Below are 12,408 nucleotides of genomic sequence, written 5' to 3' on the forward strand. Positions count from 1 at the left end.
CTGCATCCAAGACCACTACATTGTCTAATGTTTGTGATGTGATAGGCCTTCTTCTGCTGATTGAATTATCAATTTACTCTTCTTGTGGAAATACCACGGCTTTACTTTTGTGCGACACTGCTTGCAGTAAATCCTGGGGTCAGGAAAACTTTAATGTAAGCTCACAATTACCGTCAAATATCAGTTCTAGACCTCATCAAAAATTGCTATGACAACATTGCGAAAATACTTGGAGAGGATGTGGAAGCCGCCATCTTTCCGTTCGACTACTCTGCTGCCAAAAAAATCAGTTTCCTGTTCATTTGTCCGTGGGTTAGTTTTTAAGTTGTCTGTTAGCGGTGTCTTCAAGTTTCGGCTTACTTTCAGATTTGAAGTGGAGGAGGACTTTGAATTGCCTGTTGGGGTGAAGTCCTGGTATGACATGGAATCCTAGAGCGCACGTAGACCCACACTCCGCCGCGGATCCTTCAGAACACAACAATGCCTGGAATTGGTGCAATTAGATATAAAAAAAGATTTTATGGGAGCAATGCTCGGTGCTCACAGGGTGAAGAGTTGCTCAGATCTAGAGTGGTCCATTACCTCACAGCCCGATTATTAATCCAACAAAGCAGGAAAAGTTTTTAGTTTTCTCTATTTTGCAGCCAAATTCCACGGCGCATCTTTGAACAAAGTTTTACTGAGGGGTCTAGATTTACTCAACAGCCTCTTTGCTGTACTCTTTAAGTCTAGACAACAACAGTATGCAGTCTCGTCAGATATAGGTGAAATGATCCTATAGGTTGGCATGCCAACATGTGACTAAAATATTTGCTAGTTTCTGGCGGAAGGATCCCAAATAAAATGTTGTGGTGCATCTATACACGGGCAATATATTTAGAGCAAAGGAAATGCCAAAGTGTGCGGGTGGAAGCTACGCACTACAACGCACGGCCAGTGATAACGCCAGAGGGTGTCAGAAGCTGCTGAAGCAGTCCTTGAGATCGTAAAATTGGACAGTCTCTTACACTCAGTGAAGTCCCCTGACGTGCCCTCAATAGACCGGTGGACTTGAGGCTACTTCTCCATCTAGGTTGGTTTAAAGTTATTTAGTTTGTTAGCAATGTAATGGATATGACTGGTCACATTGACGGGTCTTCTCAATCCACTTATCTGAAAGGGATCACTACCTCCAGCGAAAAGTCCTCTCATAAGCTCAGGCTTAATTGTTACCACAAAACGACAACGACACTTTCGTTCTGGTCAGTGAAACCAGAGCACTATCACCAAACTTTAAATCAACGTCGTCCATTAATTATTGTGTCTAACACCTCTGACCCTATTATTTTTTAGCACGATTCACTGTGTGAGCGCGTTTAAAACATTTGGCGTGTTAGTGGACAGTATTGGAATGGCAATTTAACCAAAGACACAATTGATAGGTTCCTTGAGCGGTGCGGTGATATTCCACAGATGATTCTAATAACAATACCAAGTACCTACTTCCCAAGATCTTTCCTACATCTCGCATTTTACATGTTTGGTGATAGCTTCCTTTCAAGACGTATTCAGCGCTGTTGTGTTTATCGGAACTATGTAATTTCTGCTTCCTATAAGATTAAAACCGAGCCATCAATCGTCCTGGGCAAAACTTGCATTACACCTATGAAAGGAATAAGTACTCACATGTTGTAAATGCAGGCCGCCCTGTTCGGTGCACCTTTGAAAAAAATATGTCAGGCACTGTATTTTGCTTTGGATAGTTTTGATTTGAAAAGAGAGCATAATGAAAAAATAGTGGATAAACTCAACTAATAACCATCCAAACTTCGTTGCAAAACGGACTAGTGAAGATTGGTTAGCAACCGCGTTAACCATTGGAACCGCAACACCGCCAATGCTGGCACTCGTGGAATGTCCTCAGAAATTTTGCAATCCATTAGCTGGGTAAAAGATCCTAACCTCTTAAGAACTAAGAAACTCGAGCCCATCACTAAGGTGATAGATATCGCCAAGCTCGCAATTTTAGCAAAGAACAAAGTCTCATCTCAACACGCACTAGCAACCAAGCCGTCAAGAAAACAAGTAAAGTTCTAATCTCGTCTGCTAAGTTCAATTTTTTTGTAAACTCCACCGTATGGTATCTTACACGCTCCGTCTCTTACCATCACACAAATGTTACCGTAGCATTGACGGTGTCATAGCCAATACTGGTGCAATTTGCGATACTGAGCGTCATCTTCAATGCTTTATTCAGGGAGAGTCCATTACAAATGAAAGACAGAATTGCTCAGTTTTGACCGTTTCTTCGGCCCCATGGTCGCATCCATTCTTGTGGTCAATTTCAATGGTTAGTGGAAAGTCACTTCACTAAGCGCCCTATCGTGCTGCGTGAGCGTCATACTGTCCCTAATTTTGTTGGGCCTACTCACGTAACGAAACACCACCAAGGTTTAATTCCTCTCTAATTTACGCTCATTACGTCCCAATAAATCAAAGAGTGATTTTTGCAGTAAGTTCCGTGCGGCATATTTTCAGTCTATTATGGCTGAGCTTCCTGATGAGAGACTTATGGAGAAAGGCATACCGTTATTCTCCCTTTAACGTAAGAGAGACATAGCATTATACGTCCCTTAACAACAACGGCGTTGATTATTTGCCCATTTTAGGTAAAAATTCAATCGAGAACCGAAAAGAGATTGGGAATCCCCTTTACTTGTTTAGATATTCTTGCAGTTCATGTAGAAGTCGTCACGTTCATGGATACTAGTTCTTGCGTATTGGGAGTGAAGCTTTTTGTATTTTGTCGGAGAACAACTAGCAAGTTTTGGTCAAGTAATGGCACCATTTTCTTCGGAGCGTAAAAATAGCTCCCTCAGTGTGTTTGAATTAGATTGTTGTTAATATCGCCCTAGAGCTTCCACATTAATGAATGAAGTGGGGGTTCAATTCACCCAGTGAGCAACACCAAATTGACAGGTGGGAGAGGTTGGGAAGGAGCTTTAAGAGAGTACTGTACACAATCTTCGGTACGCGTCACCTGAACAATGAGGTTTTGGAACACTTTTTGTCTTGTTAAACAAGCACTTGCTTCTCGTGTGTTAACGCCCGTAATTGTAGATGCGTCCAAGCTCATCACAATAACACCTAATCATTTTCTATTTGGTAACAAAGCTACAGGAATTCATTTCGGCCAATCGTCGGCGTTGACGATTTCAGTTGTCCTAAGCGGTAACCTCGCGCGCAGTCAAATGCAATAGCAATGTGATTGCCTTGGCTCACAGAGAACGTACCAACTCAAAACCGTTGATGTATGTGGCAGACGCCTGCCGACAGTCATGTTAAAAATAGCGGTTTCGTTTGGATATCTGAAGAGAGCAACTCTTAATGTTCCTATCCCACTGCTCCAACAGTGTCGCACGCTCCAGTTCCGTACGCACGTCGTGTGAATCGCTCATCCCTCAAACTGTTGACTTTGTCCTGACCTTCACAACAACTTGTTCTGGACTGAAAAATATTACCGAATAAATAAAGCGATTAAAAAAGATGACAATAATTACCAATAAGAATCGAGAAAATTATTTTTGTACAGAATTGCTTCCAATATACATAGAGTGATCGGGAAACGTTCGCTTCACAATATTTTAAGTAAATGTTATTGTAAAACCAATTAATTATGATGAGATTGGGCACTAAAATTTACAAATTTTCATCGTTGCAGAATGATGGCTAGCGTTGAATTGATCCGTGATCCGACAACATATCGGCCAAATGAGCATCAAAAACTGTAGCCTACTAAACCCCTTGTTAGTTTAATCGCTGTAACCTTTATACGCGTTATGCTCCTGTTATGTTGTTACGAAACCATTTAAATCGAACTTCCAAAAAGGTCGTTTTGTCCTTTTTTCAACTTTAGCTGTAATTGAAAAACCAGTGTAGTAAATTTGCTTTTGTAGACAACAAATTTTTTTGGGCAAAAACCCTTGGCTCCATACTATGGTGGCACTGCTATTGGGCTATTTTGCAAATGGGTACTCGCAATTTTTGCAAAAATAAATGTTGAAAAATTCCTTTTGGTTGGATTTTTTGTCAGTTTAGCCCTAAACTAAATTGCAAGTATAAAAATAAAAAATCTGGCAACTTTAGCAAATGAAACTGAATGGGAGAGAATTATCAAATTTTGAAGTCATCATGGATATATGCAAGCTGTAAATTTTTAAGTAGAATTTGTCAGGTGATAACACTGTACTTAATTTAGAACAAATACTGCTAAAAATGTTTTCGAAGTTTTTGTCTATCTGAAGGCAATAGTTGTCCTCAAAATTTCTGTAACCATTGATCTAACACTCCATAGGAAATGAGAACGAGGGACAATTTTTTTTGTTCGCTTTGCAAATGAACAAGAAAACATAGCAAGCAATACAATCTCTCAATTGCAAATTCTTAAGAAATTAATTGCGAAGATACTATGTGCACCCATGAAAAAAGCAGTTCATACAAGAGCTCAGTGCTAATTCAATGCAAAAAAAATGTTCTGAATAATTGTGAAGAAAGATTTCATTAGCCGACAGTTCACCGCAATTGCGCCACTGTTACAACGTTTTTTTAGTTGGTTTTTTGACGTGGGGGCAGCAAAGCAGCATCAGAGTAGAACGTTAACTCAAAATTTAGTTAGAAAAGAACGCAATGTAAGCAACGAATTGTTCTCGGAAGTTTGAAACATAAACATAAAAATTCCCCGGTCTCCCGCAGCACTATCGAGGGACTTTCGCTCAGTACACCTCAAGTTGCTGAATATTGAGCGCATTTTTTAAGCTCTTACGATCATTTAATTCAAGAAGCTTTTATCGTAAAACACAACAATTATTTACTGGCTAAATAGCTGAGGAACGCTAGAAACCTCGATCAAAGTCATTAACAGTACCACATACCGACGTACGGCTTCGTTCAACCTGTTCTGGTTGGTATAACGACAACAGACAAATTCCAACAACTGCGCTGGAAGTACAGGCTAGGCGTCGCTCTATGTGAAGAGAAATAAGATACACGTTTTGCGAGCAAGCAGGAAATATTTTGAGAAGTTTGGGACAGTGCTCGACATCCCTCTGGAAGCGAAGATGTCCAAAAATGATACGACAGATCTCGTGATCACCTATCATCAAACAGACCCACTGTCCCTCATGGTTAATCAAGACCTGGAGGCGTCTAATTACACTTACTGGTGATCACAATGCTGGAAGGTAACGCTAGTTTGATGAGGTGCAGAAATCAACCAAAAAATTTTTCATTCTTACGGCGGAAATTTTAGGTAGATATTCTCTACAATTGCTGGTAATCTCACTCTGCGTCCCATCAGAAGTTCAACTTGAGTTTTGCTTCTGGTCTCTGAATTGTTGCAATGTGTCATCAGTGCCCTTTGCAGGAAAGCTCCAAAGGACACATTACGAATGGGACTCCACGCTTGAAGTGCCGCATCACTGTCTGAAGTGCTCTTTCCGCTGATCCGTAAGCTCCTGAATGATTGACCGGTGACTCATTTTCCTATTTCCCAGTTATGGCGACAGTGTTTGAAATCTCCATAAACAAATTCAGGGTCAACAATAGATATAGCGTCTTAGGTAATTCTAATCTTGCAAAAACACGACAAAGGTATAATTTGACCGTTTCTGATTTTCAATATCCCACAGGAAAAGCTTATGTCCACTCACGAATCCGCGTCAACAATTACTAGGATATTGCCTTCCTTAACTCCAGTCCTTGTGGAGGCGTTCCCAAACCTTGGTCTCTGGTCGCGTTGTGATTGTTTTTCCCATGCAAGGCCTGTTCATTTGAAAATTCTAAATTGTATAACGAAATGTTGAACGTCCTGGGTAATGCCCTGCTACCGTGCTATTGTTCTGACTGATTCCTCAGTTGCATTCTTCCGAAGTTGTATCTCAAGAGCTTTTGCCAAACTAATTGTCTTATTTTGTGTGGAATGAAGGGAACTATATGTCAAAAGATGATTTCATTTTGTATGGTCAGTGAATGTTTCTGTTTTTCAAATTCTTTTTGGCTTCCGAACTTTGTTTTCAATTGACGTTTTTGATTCGTTTCATTATGTGCTGGAAAAATCTTTTTGCTCTAAATTTATTTTTGATTTCTGCTTGGGTCACCAAAACACTCTGAGCGAACTAGATGCGAATGGAGAACACACAATCGTTGTCGGATTCGTCACCATCAAACCCATTCTGCTCAAAGCATCTGCCCGGGTTTTGCCCTGCTGGTGTGCACTTCAACGCAAAATTGCTAATGCCCTTCTTCTAATTCTAGCTGATGCTGCCTTTGTGAATTCTTCGTCTGCTGCAAATAGATATGCCGCCAGTGCTTCTGGTTCTGTTTTCGTGTAGTTTTCCTCCGGTTGAACGAATTTTCTTGATACATGATAACTAGAACTCCATCCTGTGAAAGAACCCAGCCAATGGTTTTTCAGAGGCGCCAGAGGTATTAACTTTTGCTTCTTTATGTAAGCTGTGTGGTGGGTTTTTCGAAACTGTACAAGTGTGTTAGCACATCTTTCATTTTTTCTTGATTCGAAAGGTTTTGTTTGCATATTGCTCTATGAGAAACTTCCATTTCTCAATTCAGTTGTGCTTTTGTTGTCTGTTGCTTTTGTTTTGTTGTTAGTTGGTGTTTTGGGGTCTTTTGTTTATCTTGTGTGGCATCTCGTGCTATTCCTTCTTTCAGAATGAATTATCTAAAAGGTTAACATTATTGACAAGGTTCGACTTCAATTTTTCTCATTAGCAAAGTTATTCTCACGTAGTTGACTCTTGACTGAAAGTCTACCTCTTGTTGAATTGCTCCTTTGTAATTTCATAGACGAACACATCAACTTGAGAGATTACAAAACCTTTGATTTCTTTGAGTGTTGAATCGATGCAAACTTGAAAGATTGGAAAGGAGTTTTTCAATTCCTGAGGTAGTTTGCACATCTTGAACAATCCCTGAGATGTGTTGATTTTGCATATGTATTTTGTCTCTTTGCCGAGTTCAATTTGATGAGAGGGATCTGAGATTTCATTACGACAAAGTAGTCAGCTCATTGTAGGTTGTGGAAGATCATATCTATGTATTGTATTGGGTAGTTTTCATCCATGACCTTGCTAAAGATTTGCAGTTTCAAGTCGACACAAAGACTCAGTTCTCCATTCATTTTTTCCCCGCCGTAGTTAAGACGCCTTAGTTACTTCTCCGGGCTGTACCGGTTCAAGAATGCCATGTCTGATCATCTTTTCCCGTTTTTCTCTGAGTCATGAAGAGTTAGAGGTATTTTTCAGTTGGAGTAGATTTTTGGGTGTTATTTTTATATCAACTTCACACGGGCTTTGTATCCCGTTACAGCAGGATAGTGTTAAGTAGTAATGGTGTTTACAATTTCGTTGGCAAAGGGTATCTTGCGAGCAGTCCAAATTTTTTGTCTGACTGTACAACTGCTAGTTGTTTATCAGTGTGTGCGTTTCATTTCCACTCGGCGTCACTAAGAAATAATCGGAGAAGCATTATTTGATTACCATCAAAAGCTTTGAAATGTCCTATCTAACTGAGATTTAACAAGCTCTTTCCATTTTTCATATGATATCACTTTGATATCGCAACATGTGTCTACTTTTTTTTTAATTTGCTTTTATTTGTTATATTTTCTTTCAATGCCACATACATTTTGTGTGTGACATTGTTCTTAAGTATAAAATATTCCCGTTGCCCGTATAGTTTTTTACTCTGAGGAATTTATTTTTTCACGATAGAGTTTTTGTTTTTAAAGCTTAACTGAAGTTGGCTGGGATTTGCTTCTACACATCTTTGAGAAGTGTGCCTCTTTTTCGCAGTGTTGTATTTTCCACCTAACGCTGAACATAGTCTGTTATGATATGCCTTAACTACACATAGTGCGCCTATTGGTGCTTTGATTTGCCGTATTTTTTTATTTGGGCTTCGAAAGGTCTTTTTTAAAATTTTTTTTAAACTCTCGGCCATTTCAATTACGGACATTGCTGCTTTTGCTTTTATAACGTCTAATTGTCTAAGTTTTGTTTCAGGTTTCATAACTTCTGAGCTAATCATTGTTTTCATGAACTCGACTTCGGGGTTGGCTACGGTTTTGAATTTTTGAAAGTCACAACAGCGTGCTTCTTCTCTGAGACGCAATTGAAATTCGTCTTCTGACTCCCCTACAGTTTTTATTACGGATTGAAATGTAGATTTTTCTGCCATTGCTTCTCTCTCTCTCTCTCTTTAGGAGAAATATAGATTTCAATTAACAATCTGATGTCTTTTTACAGAGTGTCTATCAAATTTTTAGGAAATCTTAGTCGTGGGTCAACAAAACAACATAAGAGTTAACAATTTATTCTAACATCGGTAGAAAACAACGCATTAATTAGGGAACGAAATATTTGCGAAATCTTGAATTGTAAACATTAAATATTCCAGGTTCCGGCGACACTATCAAGTGAGTTTCTCTCAATAGATTTTAAATTGTTCAGTTTTGAGCGCCATTTTTTTTTCAACTCGGACTATCATTTCAATCAAGATGCCTTTTAATTAAAACACCTCACTTGATTATTGGCTAAAATTGCTGAGGAACGACAAAAAATTCGGTGAGGTTGTTAACCATGCCACACACCGAAGTATGGTTTTGTTCCCCCAGTCCTGGTTGCTAAAATGACATTAAAGCAGTTTCATCAGATGGGTTTTACGTACAGACTAAGCATTTTTCGGTGTAAATGAAAACAAGATAAACGTTTAAGGAGCAAGCTGGAAACATTTGATCACTTTGAGGACGATGCTCGCCATAACCTGGAAGTTATAACTGTCCCTCATGGTAATTCAAGACCACAGAGACCCCTACTTACTTTCACGAGTGAGCAAACTGCTTCAAATTTCAATGTCACCAGAGCCTCTTCTCTGCTATTTCTTAAGGAGTCTGTTCTATACACTCGAGGTCCTAGCCAAGTGAATCAGGAACGCGTTAAATAATCACCATCAAAAGCTTTCAGATGTCCTTTTTCACCACCTAAATGAGGTTTAACAAGCTCAGTCAATTGTCCAGATGTTATCACTTTGCTATCCGCGCAAGTGTTCATCTGCTGGTTTACTTTGCATCTATTTAATGTAAATTATTTCAAAGTCACATACATGATGAAATTTTTTCCTTTAATATAAAACAGTTCCATCTCCACTCCTGGAGATGTTTGCTCTGACGAATTTTTGTTTCACTATAATTAGTTTGTCTTTAATGCCAACCTAAATTTGGCTGGCGTTTGATTCTACACACCTTTGAGAAATGTCCCTGTTTTTTCACAGGAGTTGCATTCATCACTTAGCGCTTAACATGGCCTATTAGATTAAGGCGCACGTCCACGCCTAATGCACTTATTGTTGCTTTTAATAGCCGTAATTTTTGGTTCGGGTTTTTTAAATTTTTTTGAAGTTGAATTCAATTTCTATTTCAACATTAGGGGACCCTTTACCTGATGAAGAACTAGAATTACTCATTGCATGACTTCTGAACTGTAAGCTTCCTATAATATTAGTAACCGCCATTGCTGGTTTTGCTTTAGTAACTTCTAGTAGTCTAGGTTTTGCTTCAGAGATCAATATTATTTTCACCAACACCTCTTCAATGTTGGCTGCTGTTTGGAGTTTTTTTAAATTCACAATAGCGTGCTTCTTCTCTGAGACGCGCTAGGAAATTTTCGTCTGACGCTTTCCCACCTAGTATTACAGACAGAAACTTTTTTACGTACAGAAAGCCTTTTATGCCGTTATAACTCTCTCTGTAGGAGAAATTTAATTCTAAATTGCCAATCTGATGTCTTTACACTGATTGTTTATTAAATTCCTAGGAGTCTTTGGGTGCCGCGCAGCAAAGCAACATCGGAGTTGAAACTTATTTCTAAATTCAGATAGAAAACAACGCAATATTTAATCAACAAAATTTTTGTGGATACTGAACCGTGAAAATGAAATTTTCCCATGTCCAGCATCACTTTCAAGGGAGTTTCCTTCAATAGAATTAAAATTGATAAAATTGAAACAAATTAAGCCCATTTGTTTCCATCTTGGAAAATCAATTCAATCAAGAAATTTTTTAATTAAAAGACCTCAATTAGCTATTGGCTTAATTTGCTGTCGGTAAATACGCCACACAATAACCAATTCTCTTTTTGTTTTTGTTGGCATAATGAGCTTAAAAAATTTTTATAAAATAACTGCAAGTACAGGCTAGGCATTGTTCTATGTAATTAAAAGTTTGATACACTATTTGCGAACAAAAGTTTTGCAAAAAAAACCAAGTCAGAAGTTGATACGACAGATCTCGTGATGCTCTATCACCAAACAAACCAACTGTCGCACATGAGATTTCAACACCAGGCTGAGTGAACTTTTTTCCAGACCGAGCACAACGTTGAAAGACATTGATGTGACCACAATCTCTCCACTGCTGAAAATGTTTTTCAAAGGCAATAATTACTGCAAAAATAACGCTAACTTGATGAGGTGAAGAAAACAACCAATAAACTTTTGACTCTTACGGTGGATTTTTTAAGTGGGTAGTCTCAAAAAAATTAGCAATGAACCAACGTAAATGAAAACAAATTGTTGTTGTTGATAACACGGATGAAAGGAATTCAATAAGTTGAACTTGATATTAAATGGGATTTGAAAGCCTACAAAAACTTAAGTTAGCTAAAAAATTTTTCTTAGGGTAGACATGCAAAACAATTTTAGTTCTGAGGCCCGCACCTGCTTCTTTCCCGGCAATTAAATGAGAATCATTCATGATATGAGTGAAATTGAATTCATTTGGTGAAGGTTGAAATAATTTGTCCAGAGCTCAAAGAAATTCATTTCTGTCACATGATCGATAGGTCAATAAGATAAGGATAGCACCAAAAAATAATAATAGGAAATTTAGTTTTGTGGCCATGGGCACATCAACAGAAATTGTCAGATAAGTTCTTTTTAATTCTTTGAACATTTAATAGAGAATAATTTTAAGTCTCTTGACGTTTTTTCGAAACCATTACATCCTCCCTCTTTTTTAGAAGACAGGGTTGAGGGCACTGGTTTTCCAGAACTTTGGGTCGTTTTCTAACTGTTGTTGATGTTCGTGAAGGTTCTGTTGAGTCGAGTTTTCGTTGCTCTGCAGTCGAAGTGGCTGAAGAAACTTTGTCAGAATGTGAGGGTCCCACATCCCTGATTTGGATTCGTGGTTCTGTTTTAGAATTGGTCTCTTCCACTGGTTGTTGAGGTTTCAAGTTGTTTGAAAGAAATGTTCGAGTCCTAACACTGAAGACAGCAGAAACTGTCACCGTCTTTTTGTTGGTGTTGAATAGAATTAGTAGAATCTTGCACAAATAGGAATCTGCAACTGCTCGCAGTCTAACTCTGCATCCCAATAGAAATTCAGCCAGAGTTTTGAATTAAAGACGGGCGATTCCATTTCACTAATTTCAGATTTTTCAAACCCTTGATTAAAATCTCCATGTACCAATTCAGGACCAGTATTATATATAAGGTCCTAGTTTTTTAGGATCTTGCAAATATTTGACTACGGTGTATTTTGACTGTTTCCGATGTTTTATCTGCCACTGAGAAAGCTTCTATCCATGCAGAATCAGCGTCAACTATTACTAGGATATTGACTTAACATAATCGCTCCCAATTTCGCCTTCTGGCCAAGTCGATATTGTTTTTACCAAGCTAGACCTGTTCAGTTGACAATTCTTGCATTTACTAACGAAATGTTGAACGCCTTGGGTAATGCCAGATCAGCATGCTATTGGTGCTTCGGTTTCATTCATCCCAGGATGTGTCTCATGCGCTTTCGCCAAACGTAGTGTCGTAGTTTGGTTGGAATGAAAGAAAAACATTTCTTAAGGTGATTCAATTGTGTATGGTCAGTGCATTCCAATTACCGCTTTGATTCGTTTCGTTATGTTCTGGAACAAATTGTTGGTAAGTTCAGTTCTGGTTTCAGCTTGAGTCACCAATTTGAACTGAGCGAACTAGATGCTTTTGATTGCAAATCACACACAATCTTTGTCAGATTAATCATCATCATCATCATCATCATCATCATCATCATCATCATCATCATCATCATCATCATCATCATCATCATCATCATCATCATCATCATTATTCTAATCCAAACATCTGCCTGGGTTTTTGCTCTCCTGTTGTGCACTTCATCTCAAATTTGGAACCATTAGAGTTATTGCTTTTCTTGTGATTCTAGTTGATGATGTTCTCCGGATCACTTCGTCTGGTGCAAAGAAGTATTTGCGTTGTTTTTGGTGCGTCTGTAGGGTAAATTGTCTTTCAAAAAAGAATTGCTTCAATCTTGTGACCACAAAGACCATCACAAGTGGTTCGCGCTCC

General features: G+C 38.6%; 1 protein-coding gene across 1 annotated transcript in view; it reads right to left on the reverse strand.

Annotated features, from left to right (window-relative positions):
* The window catches only part of LOC142342900 (peptidyl-prolyl cis-trans isomerase NIMA-interacting 1-like), a 389,227-nt gene that overhangs the window by 244,264 nt on the left and 132,555 nt on the right, over window positions 1–12,408 (reverse strand). The gene's annotated exons all lie outside the window — the stretch shown is intronic.

This window comes from Convolutriloba macropyga, chromosome 7 (assembly GCF_964194025.1).
Source record: "Convolutriloba macropyga chromosome 7, txConMacr16.3, whole genome shotgun sequence".
Taxonomy (NCBI): Eukaryota; Metazoa; Xenacoelomorpha; order Acoela; family Convolutidae; genus Convolutriloba; species Convolutriloba macropyga.